The sequence below is a fragment of the Crocuta crocuta genome, unplaced genomic scaffold (assembly GCF_008692635.1).
Source record: "Crocuta crocuta isolate KB4526 unplaced genomic scaffold, BGI_CrCroc_1.0 scaffold309, whole genome shotgun sequence".
NCBI classification, from domain to species: domain Eukaryota; kingdom Metazoa; phylum Chordata; class Mammalia; order Carnivora; family Hyaenidae; genus Crocuta; species Crocuta crocuta.
Window position 1 is genome coordinate 1,329,069 of NW_027531581.1, and position 16,240 is coordinate 1,345,308.

Below are 16,240 nucleotides of genomic sequence, written 5' to 3' on the forward strand. Positions count from 1 at the left end.
TATTAATTACAAGGTAATTGGCTACATTGCTTTGTCCCTATCTGTTCAGATGGTCTTGGGAGACAAAGTGAAAGTTAAAGAGAACATGAGAAGTCCAGCTGCCAAGCCGACATGACAGCCAGTTAGTTGGGGGCAATGCCACTCTCAGATCAACCTAAAGGTTAATAACACAGATGCAGTCAAAGGTCTGATGGATAGAGGCTGTGAACTCTCTCTCACTAAGTGAGCAAGTGCCTGGAGGTGGCAGAGGGAGAGGCCTATCATCAATTAAGCCTGGCAGCCCATTTTTGTAAAATTGTCAGAAAGGATTATTAAATTTCACATCTTAGTTTGCTTGGGGGATAAATCAAATAACACTAAAGGTTGCATTTTAAAAACAATGTTTAGTGCAAACTCTTGCTTCTAGCCTCATGTCAAACCATCAAGGAGGTGCTGTACATTTGATTCATGCTTCTCCTTTTTTCATTTTTGAGCCAAGGTATGTCCTCATAATTATTATTATACCCAAACATTTTTTAAATCTGATTATTATTTTTAGTGTAAGAATTTCATAACTTAGGGAAACATCTAATTATCAAGAAAACAACTTCAAAGTTTGAATATGAGTGCAAGTGGCATACTTATTCAGCATGTCAACTGGAATCCACAGTCCTCAAAATAAAATTCCATAACAGACCATTAGCTTTGTTTCTTTATAAATTTCCTTATTTACAGTAAATTCAGAAAAATATGCTGTGCTAAGTCACACTGGACTTAAACTGGTCTGACTCTTGATGTGCTTTTTTTTTTTTTAAATTCAAGATTTGATTCAGAGGATTCCATCTAGTTAGATTAAAATTTATTACAAATCAACTTGATTATTTACCCTTCTATACTACTAAATGTTAAATTTTTTGTCTTTGTCAAGTCCCAAAGAATGCCAAAATTATTTAGTACTACATTGGAAAATTTTAAAAGACCCAATATAACACTTTTAAAAAGGCAATTATAGTGATACCACAATCACTACTAAGCTATAACAAGTTCTCAGAATATATAGAAAACCATTCACAGTTTTTCCACCACACACATTTTCATACATAGCATTGTTATGTAGTTTTAGTCCCTGTTTACTAACTTAATGTGCCTTTCCTAATACATTATTAAGGAAGTTATTTTTCTCTAGCATTGGATTAATATTACTCCATGCTTTTTTACTTTTTGGTAACAATGTATATACTCAATTCTATACTAGGATACACTCAGCTTAATGATCTATTTGATGGACATCACTAAAACAGTTGCAAACTTGATTGCAACACAATGAAATGTTACACATCAACTTGCGGTGGTATGCTGAAAAAAGCTCACAGTATACCAGAAAGCTATGAGAAGTAGGTGAAAAGCACTATTCTATATATTGATATGAAGAAAACGATCATAGAATTCTAGAATTATAAGGCATAGAAGTAATTTAGGCCAACACTCTAATTAAACAGGCCAGGAACCAAAAACTAGCTTTGATAAAATTCTGAAAATGAGTTGGCACCTAAACCAAGGGTTGGACCTAGTGTTGTGTACACCGCAGCCCACTGTCTTGCCTAAGACCATACAGTCCCCAAAGCGACAGGGATACAATGATAATAGTAGTATTTGCATGTACCTATCTGAATCAAAAAATTATGGATCAGCATTTTATCTTAGTAAGCTTCTCACTTATTAAGTGATTCTTTGTGCCCTCCCAGCCCTACATATATCAGCTTAGATAGAGAATAAAATCATTTGGTTGCAGTGCTGAGAAAGTTTGCATTTTATGTTCCAAATGTTCCACCTAGCAACAAGTAAATGTAAATTAATCGGTTAACTGATTGACTGCCTGACTGATAGAATAACTAGTTGACTGATGGTCTGATAGACTTTCCAGAGAGGGTCAAAGTCATGATTCCCTACAGGCTCTAGTAAACTTCCAATGTCAAACATTATTGACAAAGCTGATATCTGGAATACCAAGTTACTCAGTATCTTTAGGGAGACAAACTTCTAAAAGTAACAGAAATCTCTTCAAATTTTCTTAACCACACCACATTTTTCTGTTTTACAAAATATACTGATTTTTAAAAAGTAAAGGATGTTTTATTTTTTATTTTTTAAATGTTTTATTTATTTCTGAGAGACAGAGAGATACAGCGTGAGCAGGGGAGGGTCAGAGAGAGAGGGAGACACAGAATCTGAAACAGGCTCCAGGCTCTGAGCTGGCTGTCAGCACAGAGCCCAATGCGGGGTTCGAACCCAGGAGCCGTAAGATCATGATCTGAGCCAAACTCAGACACCCAACCAACTGGGTCACCCAGGTGCCTCTAAAAATTAAAGGATGTTTAATGTCTAAGAATAAAATTATTTAGAGAGTAATTCAACAATACCTGACACTATGTGAAAGACAGACATAATGTCATGATATTATGATGCAAAAATAATATAGCATATATTTCAAGATTTGGATATTAATATGAGGTAAATAAAAACTTTAAGATTATCAAGTTTTTCTATCTAAAACTTACTATAGCAATTTGATGCACTTTGTTCTTGCATTCGTGTTTGGGAAACATGTTTTTTGCAAACTTTATGGAAATTTGAACAAATTAAATATTTGAACAAATTAAAAATCATTGCAACAATACATATAGATTGTTTCTTTTATTTTCTCTTTCTTTTCTAATTTCTACATCTTTCATTTTACAAGAAGACATCACCAAAGAGGGAAAAAAAAAAGACAACATTGACTGGTTCTTAGAAGAAATGAGAGTGAGAACAATTTCTTTTATGTGATCAAATAATCTCCTTTTAAATGTTCTTATTAATGTGAACTGAACCTAAAAGTGTGAACTTGCTGGTATATAGATGGCTTTATTCCAGTTACCTGCATTAGGTAAACTGTGTCTTGTAAATTCTTTAAGGAATAATTTTTGTATGTTCATTTCTTTTCTTCAATTTTCCACCAAACTTACAATTACTTTAGAGTACACACTACAGTAAGATATATAAATGTGATAATTTTGAAGTTCTATAATAAGGCATTGAGCAAGTATGAAAAAATTAAGAAATATTACAATTTTAAAATGTATATAATGCTTAGTCCTACATATTATCTTTTGAATTCCAGATTTATTTACAAACATAGATTCTAAGACTAAAATTCCTAGGCTTTGTTGTGTTGTTATATGAATGAGTACTTGTAATATTAGATTCCAACTTAACCAAAACTGACCTAAAATGAAAAGCACCATTGTAATCAACCATATGGCTACTTCATTCTAAACTGGTTATTTTTAAAGAGCCAGCCTCCAATATTCCTCCCTAGAGAAAGAATAAAAATAGCATTATAATTGTGCCCATCAAGGCTACACTACTCAGCCAGTCATTGTGTTTGCTGATACTAAATCCTTGAACAGCCTAGTACTACCACACAGTTCATCTGGATGATTGAAAAAGGAGTCTTCATGTGATCAGGGATTAATCTGGTGGACATGGCCTTCATGGAGATTGCTACAAAACACAGTAAGAGTTCTCTTTTTCATGTGAACAATGAATCTTCTTTTAACGTTCCCACTGCTGCACAAAGATTCCAAAACTAAGAGAAAGATTCCAATATCTTGTTTTATTGTGCTCTTCATAGATATTGCATTTTTTACAAATTTAAGATTCAAGATGTCAGTGGAGAAAGTAACTACAGATGCAGTAGAAAAAGGAAGAGAACTACAATTACAAATGCTGCCTGAAGATGTGACTGAACTGCTGCAATCTAATACTTAAGCTTACAATACATGAGAGGCACCTGGATGGCTCAGTTGGTTAAACGTTCGATTTTGGCTTGGGTCATGATCTCACCATTCATGAGTTCAAGCCCCATACTGGGCCATGGGGTTCTGTGCTGACAGCTTGGAGCCTGGAGCCTGCTTCGTATTGTGTCTCCCTCTCTCTTTGCCCCCTCCCTTTCAATAAAAAATAAACATTTAAAAATTTTTTAAACTTTAGTAGATGATTATTTGCTACTATGGATGAGCAGAGATAGTGGCTTCTTGAGACGGAAGCTACTCCTGGTGAAGATGCTGTGAAAATTGTTGAAATGACAACAAAGGATGTAGAATATTACATCAACGTACTTGATAAAGCAGTGGTTGTGTCTGACAGGATTGACTCCAATTCTTAAAGAAGTTCTACTGTGGGTAAAATGCTATCCAACAGCTTCACAAGTTACAGAGAAACTGTTCATGAAAGAAAGAGTCCATTGATGTGGCAACCTTCACTGTTGTCTTATTTTAAGAAACCGCCACAGTCACCCCAACATTCAGCAAACACCACCCTGATCAATCAACAGCCCTCAACATCAAGGCAAGACCCTACACCAGCAAAAAGATTATGTATCACTGAAAGATCAAATAATGGCTAGGCTTTTTAACAAAAGTATTTTTAAAATAAAGGTATGTACAGTTTTTTTCTTAGACATAATATTGTTGTGCTCTTAATAGACTATAGTGTAGTATAAACATAACTTATATATGCTGGGAAACTGAAACATTCATTTAACTCACTGTGTTCTGGCATTTTCTTTATTGCACTCTGGAACCGAACCCACAATATTTCAGGGTATGTCTGTAATGAAAATTATCCTCTTGGAAACCACTTTGAGTTTAAAAGTAATGGGTTCTGTCTCTTAAAAGATAACTGTGGTTCAATTTCAGATGTGTGTGGTAGTCTTTTTCAAACATTTTGCAAAATTTTTAAGTTTCTGCAAGGAGTTGAAGAGTGTGTAGATAGGAGAATGGGAGTGGAAAGTTGGGAGTAAGCTGATAAAATGCTATATTGAAGAACTTTATGCTATGTAATGAACTTGAAGCTTTTTATCCAGTTATTTGGCAAATAGCAGCAGCTTCTCCCACAGATTATGGGCATAACAGGTTTGACTGCAGTAAAAGACAGATGTGGGTCCCATTTTGGCTTCGTGGATTGCAGTCTGTCCTCACAGGTTCCAATTTTCCTCTGTTCTCTCCTGACACACATCCTGCTTAGGAAGGCCAGACTGAGGGCCTAACTGACCTTTTGAGACTTGAGACCTAGCACAAGATGCAAAGGCAGCAGCCTTGCAGAAACTTCTACACCAGCTCCCACAACTGTGTCAAGTAAAAGTCTCTATGATAAATTTCTACTCTACATTACTGGTAGTGATTCTATTTCTCAGGCCAAAATCTGACAGACAAAGCAGCAATGCAGTGACATGAAGAAATTAATAGAAGGAATTAATGTCCAATCACTCTCAAAGGCAGTTAGCAGAAGAACCTAAAAGCACGCCTTTATCTTTTGAGTTTGAGTTGATTCCACAGCCCTGAATTCATACCTCTACAGTCCTTATTTTATTTTAGAGACTACTTTACACAATGACACTGAGTTTCTCCAAATGTAGAAAGGATATACCTTCTAATAGTTACTCCTTCAAATATGTACTCTCTAGCCCACTAGAGTGTTCACTGTGAAGTGTCTTGGTTCTCCTTTTCTCTGCCTACTTGCAACTACTTGGGGGAGATTGTCCCTTAGGCTATTTTTATCAGACCTTAAAAAACACTATCACAGGTTTTCTCTTTGTATATTAAAAGTGAAGTCTTTATAGTTTAGCAATTCACTGCAAACTTTTGAAGGAAGCGATGCTCACATTTGCTTTTCCTCCTAAGGGTCAGCCTACCTGTTATATTACTAGTAGAAGCAGAGTGCAGCAATGGCCACATCTTCTAGTACAGCACTAAATCACTCATAAGGTGAAAGAAAGAAGTGGATATTAGCTCTCTGCCTTGAAGCTACCAGACAGCCATTTCCTTTTATTCCAGCAAATCTAGTTTTTGGTAACCTGGGTGCTTCATTTTTCTTTCCTGACAGCTGTATCTGAGTCATAGGCCCACTATATAGGGCCCTTCTTTTTCCTTACAGTGGTATCAGTTACTCTACAAGTATTTACCGAGCACTTTTGCAGCATGCATAGTAGAACTAAGCCTAGTCCTTGCCTGGAATGAGATGTGTGATGAGGGAAGACTTTTCAATTTGCCTGAGGACTCAGCATTCTTGGGCATGCAGCATTCTTGGGCATAGAGGCTGCTCAAAGTATATTTACTTGTTAAATTTTACCTATGTTTTGTGTAATGAGTATGATTTTCATTCTTTTCTCTAGGGTAGCCCTTAATGCTTCCAGAGCACAATATGTTCCTGGGAATCAGTGGTTTATAGTAGACCTCTACAGTATTCTTATTAGATAAGCTATGCCCAAGGCTTGGGCTTTGATTTACCCACTAAACACAGATTTAATTGACTATTCTACACATGCTAGTGTAGTTTGGGGAGTCCTACTTAGGGCATAAAAAAAATCAATTCCTTCTTACACTCTTTTCCTATTCATCAGGACATCTTAGTACAATACAGAAAGATAGTCACCAACCCATTCATACCAAACAGTAACAAAGGAGCAATACCTATTGTTAACCTAGTACAAATGCAAGTTTAAAACTAAAAGAAATAAAAATACGGACTATATAAATGACATCAATTTTACTAAAAGACAAAGTTCAATTGTACATACACATATGCAAAATATGCACATATGCAAAATATATTGGAGTGTACTAAAATATTTCCCAAGGTATAAATTCATAACTATGTTTATAAGTAGAGGACAGTGTAGACACATTATGAGTAGTATATTCAATTTTGTTAGATTTTCTGAATAAGCAACTGCAAAATAGCACATTTACCTAAAGCAGTGATTACTAAAATATGAGCTTTTAAAATTTTTTAAATGTTTATTTACTTTTGACAGAGAGAGAGAGAGAAAGGGAGGAGAGAGGAGAGAGAGAGAGAAAGAGAGAGACGGAGAGAGAGAGAGAATGCAGGGGAGGGGCAGAGAGACAAAGGGAGACACAGAATCCAAAGCAGTGTCCAAGCTCTGAGCTGTCAGCTCAGAACCCAACAGGGGTTCAAACTCATGAACCATGAGATTACGACCTGAACTGAAGTCAAATGCTTAACCAGATGAGGCACCCAGGTGCCCCTTCCTCCGATAACCTATTAAGGAAAAAGGAGCTTCCCTGTTTTACCATTCTGGTTAAAATACTTTGGATTCATTTTTCTGTGTGGGCTTCTTTTAACTTACTACTTTATTAAGAACACATTAGTGGCTTTTAAACCAAAATGAATATTTACAACAAAGAATTACAAAGTATGTTGCTAAAGAAACCATTTCTGAAAACATAGTGAAATTATGGACCATGTGAAAAAAAAAGTGCAAAACAAATAAATGACTTGTATGCTGCCTCATTCACTATTGTTATTTATTTGTTCATTTATATTTGTATTCTCAGTGCTTTTGGAAGTGATTTAAGGCAAACTATAAATATACACAGTACAACAAAATGGTTAAGAAATAGAAGTAAAGAATTTGTGGCAAAGGTAAATAAAGGTAGAAACAAAAGAATAAATTCAACAGTTACAGAAAATGTGTGCCCTGGAGTACAGTAGCTCATCTCAAGCCTCTAATTTGGCAGCTCACTGTCTATAACAGCAAAGCCAGTGGAAACAACCAATTACTTGACCCACTGTTTCCAAAATATGAAGATAGGCCAGTTTTTCAAAGAAGCATATTTATTGTTCATATATGGACACCAAAGGTAGATGTCTTCACTAGGCAAAGTGATACCTTTTGTTTGTTATTGTTGTTTTAAACGTGTGTGTGTTTGTGTGTGATTTTAATATTCAACTTAGACATAATTAAATTACACATTTCTGGAGTACCAAAGTCTACACATCAGTACACAGTGTTACAATCTTTTGCTAAATCCAATTATACATTTGAAAGCATCAGGTGAGATGATTCTTAACCATATCTTAATTACAGACCATTTTGAATACCTGGTGAAAACAATACATTGTCCACTAAAATTCAAATACATAAAATATATATGTAATTTTAAGAAGCTCTGAAATAATGTTTTATGCAAGGTTAGAATCTCTGAGCAAGTGGGGTGCCTGGGTAGCTCAGTCAGTTAAGTGTCTGACTCTTGATTTTGGCTCAGGTCATGATTTCATGGTTTGTAACTTGAAGCCCCACATCTGGCTCTGTGCTCACTGTTCAAAAGCCTGCTTAGGGTTCTCTCTCTCTCTCTCTCTCTCTCTGCCCCTCACACATGCTCTCTCACAAAATAAATTTAAAAAAATCTCTGAGCAAGAAAAATTACTTAATTTTCAGGAAATGCTTTGTATTTATTTCCACAAAGACTTTGAGACACTGAGAAGTTGTGAGTTTGAGGTTATTCTCCCTGATAAACTCTAAGGCATACATTCTGTGTGGTCTCTTAAAACAAAGTCACACAGGACTTAACAAGTAAAGCAGGAAGGAGAAATGACACACCTTTATGAGACTGAGTAAGAGAGAGAGAGCACAATAAAAACAGATAGTGACACAGAGAGACACTAAAAATGATACACACACACACACACACACACACACACACACACACACCTAATTTAATAGAAGGTTTTTCTTTCTCTGCACTGAGGTAGGACATACAACAGTTTCTGAGGTCCCCACAGGACTACTGGGAAATCACACCATTGAATGAAAGCATAAATACCAAAAACTTTAAGGTCTGAAGCAAAATCGATGGCAACAATCTTATTCTAGAAGAGATGTAGAGCTAATTTTAGTCATGCTTTCTGAATTTTAAGAAAGTGTGGATCTATGTATATGTGTATTCTTTAGCAAAGCACCCACAAATATTTAATAATACAAGATCATAGTACATATTCCAATACACATGTCATTGCTGGATATAAAGCAGTAAATTGTTGGAAGACATGTAGCAAAAGCCAACATATGCCTTTGGTTTTATAAGAGCTGATCTGAATTTACTCTTTCTGATATAAATTACCTAATCAATTCAGTTGGCTCCAAACTGAAGAGAATGAATTCCTGTCAGTTGCATAGAAGAGAATGAGTTCTATTCTACCTGTAAAGGACACATTTTAAAAAGTGGCAAAAGTGGCAGCAAGTCACACTTTTTCCTATGAAACTTTATTTTTTACAAAAGTATTAAAATAGGAGTACTATATAAAAATCAATAGTGAGTTATCTACATCAACTACAAATAGCTCTCTTAGTATTGGACACTGAGATAAATTTAGAGATTAATCTGATAAACATGTTTAAGTAACTAGATCCATCCAATTAAGAATAATATCTTAATTGTGATTTACATGGACCAATGAATTCCATTTTTTAATTAAACAATGTTAAATTTTGGTCACTTTAAACCAAATAGTATATATATATATATAATGTTTACTTATTTATTTCTGAGAGATAGAGACAGCATGAGCAGGGGAGGGTCAGAGAGAGGGAGACACAGAATCTGAAGACAGGCTCCAGGCTCTGAGCTGGCTGTCAGCACAGAGCCCGACATGGGGCTCGAACCCACAAACAGTGAGATCATGACCTGAGCCGAAGTTGGACGCTTAACCGACTGAGCCACCCAGGCACCCAAATAGTATGGATATATTTAGCTATAATTAAGTGTAAGTCACTGAGGTAAAGGACACAGTAAAGTCGACAAAAGTGCCACGTTACTTAATATTCTTCTCAACAGAAATTTTCACAGTAAGGAACAACATAGAGTTCAATAATGAAATCACTCTAAGCTACTTCTCAAATAAAAAAGTTAACATAAAAAGCCCAGAATGCTATTTGTGAAGAACAGAGTTTACTATAAACATTTTAGATGGAATATCTATTAATAGAATGATAATATACTGAAAGTAGAAGCTTGCTTTAAAAAAATGTATAAATTAGCTAATTTGTTCACCCAAATGTAATCCACTTTCCTTTGTTACTACTACTCATCTTTCAGGTCTATTGTTAAATGTGTTTTTTCAGAAATCTTAATCTCAACTTACAAACTAAACCAGGGTGCTGTTATGATTTCTATAGTTTTATCTTTTATATAGCTTTTTATTATGAATTAAATTTCTATACATTTGTACAGTTATTTAGTAGCAGTACTCCTCACCCCTAGAAACTGTGAATCTTGTATTACTTGCTTTCTTCTTTCCCTTTTCATCTTTGATGGCTCGCCCACACGCTTGTATGTGTGCTCATGGTCTCTTGCTCTCTCCCTCATTTGATATGGTTTGGGGTTTGGTTTTGGTTTTGGTTTCCATCATATCCTCAGCACCCAATACAGCAACTGAAACTTGAAGGCACTAAATCAATATTGGTTAAATTGATGAGTTAGTGGATGAATAACTGGATGGAAAGAATTGATAGCTGGTTTAACATCCATGCACTAAAAAAACACATATGAACAATCACTTCTCATTTCCAGTTCCAGAGTCCTGCATTATCAAAATCAAAATAAAGCAATGATTAGACTCTATAATTGAACTTTCTACATATAACATGAAGCAGGACTTTATAGTTTAGTAGCTTTTAACAAGTTAACTGCTATAGACCGCATTTTTATTTTTAAATTTATTTTTTTGTAAGCTACATTTTTCCTGTTGTTTGCTTCTTGGCAAATCCTTAAATTTTAGTAGCAAGAAACAAGGTCAGAACTCACTGGGAGTAAATTTATTGCAAGTTTTATCATTTGTTCAATATAAAATAGATAGAAATGGAAAATTGCATGGAATTGTTTAAGATTGATGCTGGAGGGATGGGAATAACACGAGTATATGTTGTGTGCCAGGCATATTTTATATAGTTTCACAATAAATTAAGAGGTGGGAATTATTAGCTCTATTTTGTAGAAGAAACTTAATTTAAAGTTTAACTCACCCAAATAACTAATCACCAGTTAGCATGTGTAATTACAGAATGGTGTGAAACATTCATAGGTTTCAAAGTGAGAGTAGCTTCCTTCAGTGGTTAATCTCTGGTTGTCCTATCTACCTCTATTTCCCTGTTTAGCTCTCTAAAAATTCTCTAAGTAGTTCTCTATTAAATTCTATCTATTGAATTTCTTGATATTAGTTCTGTTTTCTGACTGGATGCTAACTGATGCTCATATTGTTTTGTTATCCTAACAACTCTGAAATTGGAGGTGATCTTATGATTTTTGTTGATGAGAGGACAAAATTGACTTATCCGCAATCCCCTGTGAATGTGCAACAAAACTTACAGAATGTCAGTAGCTTAAAAGAGCTCAGAGTAGATAATAGAACACTCTTTTAAAAAACACTGCATAATTGATGCTCTCATAATCCAGCAGATATTATGGGTAAAAACATGTACATGGATTACTCCAAAAAATGATTCAGTAGAGCTTGTATCTCATGTAAAGACAATTTAGGAGTATCTCCCCCAAGTTATTTTGCTCATATTTTCTTTCTTCTGCATGTACAAGTGCAAGATGTGACTAAAGTTATTTGCTAAATTGCAAAAAAAAAAAAGCTTTTAATATGTAAAAGTAAAAATGACACATCATAGGCAAATATTTTACCATAATTTTAATTGACAGCATATTTCTCTTCTTAGTTGTTCATAATCTAATGGAACATCTTATAATTTATGATATCTTAGATTGGATAAAATATGTACAGGCCAAGCACTAGAGGAATGATTTCCAGTTCAGGATAGAGATTTATATGACTTTTTAGTTCCTATCTAACTTTACTTCTTAATAATTTCTGATTAAATTATTATATTGTTAAAGTATTTCTTTCAATAAGAGAAATCTATTTTTTACAGTAAGGATATATGTCAAAATCTGTATTGGGGCCATTTCTGTACTCCTCACTTAAGTGGCAGAGTGTGAATTCAAACCTACTTTGAAAATATTTCTCTGGTACCCTCTTGGGTTAACTGACACTGTAGGCCTTAAGTCAACTGGTGATTCCCCTTCTCATTAAAGGACCCATGATTATTGACAGTTCCTTTTTATGTTAAAATGTTCTAGATGATCTTATTTAAAGGTAGGCTATATTTAAATTTTAATATTATCCAATAAATTGATCCTGGGAAAGAGATGGACCCAAAATCTCTACTGTTAAGAAGAGATTCTAATCTTAGGAAACATGAAGGTCTTGGGGCACCTGGGTGGCTCAGTCAGTTGAGCGTCCGACTTTGGCTCGGGTCATGATCTCACGGTTGGTGCGTTCGAGCCCCGCGTCGGGCTCTGTGCTGATGGCTCGGAGCCTGGAGCCTGATTCGGATTCTGTGTCTCCCTTTCTCTCTGCCCCTCCCCTGCTCGTGCTGTCTTTCTCTCTCAAAAATAAAACAAAACATTAAAAAAAAAAAAAGAAACATGAAGATCTTGATAATGCAGAAGAATACATTCTAGGATAATGCAGAAGAATACATTCTAGGACAACAAATTCTGGATGAAAAGTGAGGATCACAGTGACAGGTTGATATTCTCCTAATAAGTCTCTGTCAGGATGATGAGATGGAGTAATACAAGATGTGTGTGTGTATAGTAATTGCAAAATTCCAGGGACTGTTTGAAGTATTTTACATATATTTACTCATTTTATATGACAAGTTAGCACTAATACTATCTTCAACTTCTACATATAGACTAAAAGGATCCAGAATTACTTGGAGAAAGAAGGACAATAAAAATGCTTATAGCAGAATGTAAACCTTTATAGTTTTTATCGAGATTGTCCCTAATCTTAGTGCCTGCCATGTGTTCTGGACGCGATGAACTAAATAAGATCACTAAAATTATGAACACCAGAATAGAACATTTTTCTTTTAAAAGTCCTGGATCCCAATTATTTGAAAGGGTATAATACCACTCTATGAGTGACAATTATAAAATGAAAGAAATCTTGTCATCATTTATTTTAAATAATCATAAAGGAAAAGCTTACATTATAGTATAGATAAAAATAGCCAAGGTACTTCACTAATGCTGCATAACAAATTACTGCAATATTTACTGGCTTAAGACAAGAAACTTTATAACGTCACAGTTTCTGAGGGTTAGGAATCCAGAAATAGCTTAGCCATGTGTCTCTGACTCAGAATGCCTCATGAGGTTGCAGTCAAGCTCTTGGATGGTCTGCATCTCTATAAATGGTGCTGCAGAATCTGTTTTCAAGCCCACTCACATGGCTATTAGTAAGAGGTTTCAGTTCCTCACCACATGGGGCTCTACAGGGCTTCCCCAGATCCAGTAATCTGAGAAAGCAAGAGAGAGTGAGAGAGCAAGAAAGCTGGGCTATAATCTCTTAAAAATTAATTAAGTAACACACCATCCCTTCTGCTATATTTGATTCACCAAACAAACCAACTCTAATACAATTCACAAAGATGTGACTACCAAAAGGCATTAGAGGCCATCTTTAAGGCTGGTTACCACAAAGCCTCTGACTTGGAATCTAAAGATTTAGGTTAATACAACCATTTGGGTAGTAGGGAAGAATGAAACTCCACTCTTTGCCTATTTGCCCCCAAATTTCTGTGATTAGAAAAAAATGACTCTTGCCCTTCTATTTTAGAGGTAATGGATATACCTGATTTTGTCTACTCCTTGGGAGACAAAAAGCAATAGTGTATTTAAGAAATGAAATGATGCACTGAATGCTCTCCTAAATCCTGAATTCCCCTGCTTTTGTGTATTCTCTAGTTAAAGCAACGAATTTACTAGAAAAGTCTATTGTTACTCAGAAGGTGAAGCAGTTTTTTCTTAATGGGAGCTGCTGAATAGAATAGCAGAGCAATTGTACCTCTAAGATGCTACATTCTCCATTCTTGTCAAAGTTCCCATTTATTCTCCGGGGATCCATGAAATAGTTTAGCTCTTTGAGGATGTATGAATTCCTCTTTGATGTTTTCCTGAGAAGTTTTCTATATGATTCAAGACAGAACACTGAATTAAGTTAGCTCCAAGGTGAACCTACTAGGTTGAGAATTCACATGTTCTTTATTCAATCTTAATTACGCTATAGGAGTGTTGTCTAGAATGACAATAAGGTACATTGCTCATTATTGTATAGAGAATGTTTTATACAGTATAGACCTTGCTTAAGTTTGCTCCTTTAAACAGGATTTTTTTAATAAGACACAAATTTTTCAATGTATTATCAGGTGCAGCCAATATATACAGTTTTAGAATGGACTCACAACCAAGGTAAGGATTAGAAGAAGCAACAAGTATTTTTGTGCAAAGCTTTACTGCTCAGAGTGACCCATTTACATGAATAAATGTAGTTCAAACATCAGCTCATCTCTCCTTCATTCATTTTAAGAGAGAGGTTCTTTTCTTCCCTTATTGATTTTTCTCTGCTCATTACAGATCATTTCATCTCCCTTTGATTTGTCTCTTATACCAATGTGGTACTTCTTGTAGGTGCTTCGCTTCTCACTAACTGCAATTGCTGGCAATTGACCAAATATGACAAGACTACTGAACTGAAACTTTTTACATCATTACAGCTCTATATTGGTAAATGCAGATTTATATGCTCCAAATTAACTTTCCCAATAGGACTGAAAAATGTAGGAATCATCAAGGACCAAATTATAATTATAATAAATATAATTAAAATTAATGTCCTAAAGTAAAATCACAATTTAGATCTCTCCTGACACTATAAGGGAAAATAATTTTGCTTATGTAGAATTAAGTAAAGGAGAAGATTCCACAACCATCCCTGTACTTAATGAATATCACTCTTATTCACTGGGATTTTTATTCTACTTGGTAACAGAACTGAAAAAATTAAATTAATCCTACACGTTAACTATTTAGCCATTGAATAAATAAACCAAAGAAAACTCTGATCTATTTTCTTTTCCAGACGCTGCATCTGACAAGTCCAACTTCCTCAAAGTCAATAAATGCTAATTTAGTCCATTTTGTCAGTAAGGATCGTCAGAAAACAGATGATTACATCCACTGTTTTCTAACCTGTTTCTATAGCCTATCAGAGTTACTGACTCTTCATTTTTTCCCCAAAGTTTGAATTTGTAATGTAACAGTCTGCAGAATATGTGCCTGCAGCAGAAAATGAAAGTATATTCCTTTGTGAAATGTGCATGCTTTGGAAACATGGACAGTCAGATATAGGATGGATTAGCCATAATAAATGATAAGAGAGAGAGAAGAAGTTAAAAACAAAATCTAAAAATCAGAGAGTATTATATGGCTTTTGCCATACTTGTGAGGGTCCTAGAAATCATATATACATCTTATAACAGGACAGACTAATAGAAACTGAAGAAAATATAAGATGCAGGCTCTGTGTTGAGATTTTATTTCAATTCTTATTTGAATACAGACCTATTTCTTTTTTCTACTTTAGCATATAACTATATAATCATAAGTCAACATCTCATTGACTTCTTCCCATTCTCCTCACTGATTTTACTGTATCTTTACTACACTCCCTGAATCCTTACTCTGCCTCACCTTGGCGTACAAACATGTTTAGTCCTTTCCACTCCTTCTTGAAAATGGATAAAATGATCAATGTATTTCACCTTCCACTTCTTTCTCCTTTTCTGACAACAGACTCTCAAGAGCAATCTATACGCACTTTTTTTCACTATTCTGTCTCTCAGTGAGTCTTGAATCCACTACACTGTATTTTTTTTCCCTCTACTAGTTCACTGAAACTATCTGAAATTGACTCCTGGATTGTCAAATAGACTTTTCATTTTTTGACTGCCTTTATCTCTTTGTGATATTTGTCTTCCTAGATATTCTCTCCTTTTTTAGTTTAACTGACAATACTATTTAGATTTTCCTTCTTAACACTTAAAATTATTTTCTGGCATACTTAGCATTAGTTTTTCATATGCTCTCTTGTCCACAAATGACCATCTTTGTTCCTGTTATTGTTTTATACAGTGTTTCTCATAATATCCATTATATAAAATTATTTCTTCAGTATTTAACTTTCTTCTGAATGCAAGTCTCATTTTAGTCGAACTACCAAACTCTGAACCTCTATATAGCTCTCCAATAGAAATCTCAGGTATATTAAATATAAAAACAGTAAGTGATAATTATTATATTACTGTTATGACAGAAATATTAACAGATTTCATAAATATGTTTTAATCTCTATAATAATCCCTTCAAAGGTATTACTCTGTACTTTATGATGAATGAAACTAAGAATGGTTAAGTAATATGATCAATTCAAAAAGCCAGTAAAAGCAAGTGTAATGATTTGAATTCACTATTTTATTTGAATTTGATTTATAAATTCTACTGATTCC

At 34.6% G+C, this 16,240-nt stretch overlaps 1 long non-coding RNA gene across 2 annotated transcripts in view; it reads right to left on the reverse strand.

The window, feature by feature from the left end:
* Positions 1-16,240, reverse strand: part of LOC144238857 (uncharacterized) — a 122,627-nt gene that overhangs the window by 90,739 nt on the left and 15,648 nt on the right. For both annotated transcript variants that reach the window (XR_013337232.1, XR_013337231.1), the window contains exons 2-4: positions 13,741-13,861; positions 13,123-13,192; positions 10,077-10,269 (exon numbers count right to left, since the gene is read on the reverse strand). This is a non-coding gene — a long non-coding RNA (uncharacterized LOC144238857). The remainder of the gene's footprint in view (positions 1-10,076; positions 10,270-13,122; positions 13,193-13,740; positions 13,862-16,240) is intronic.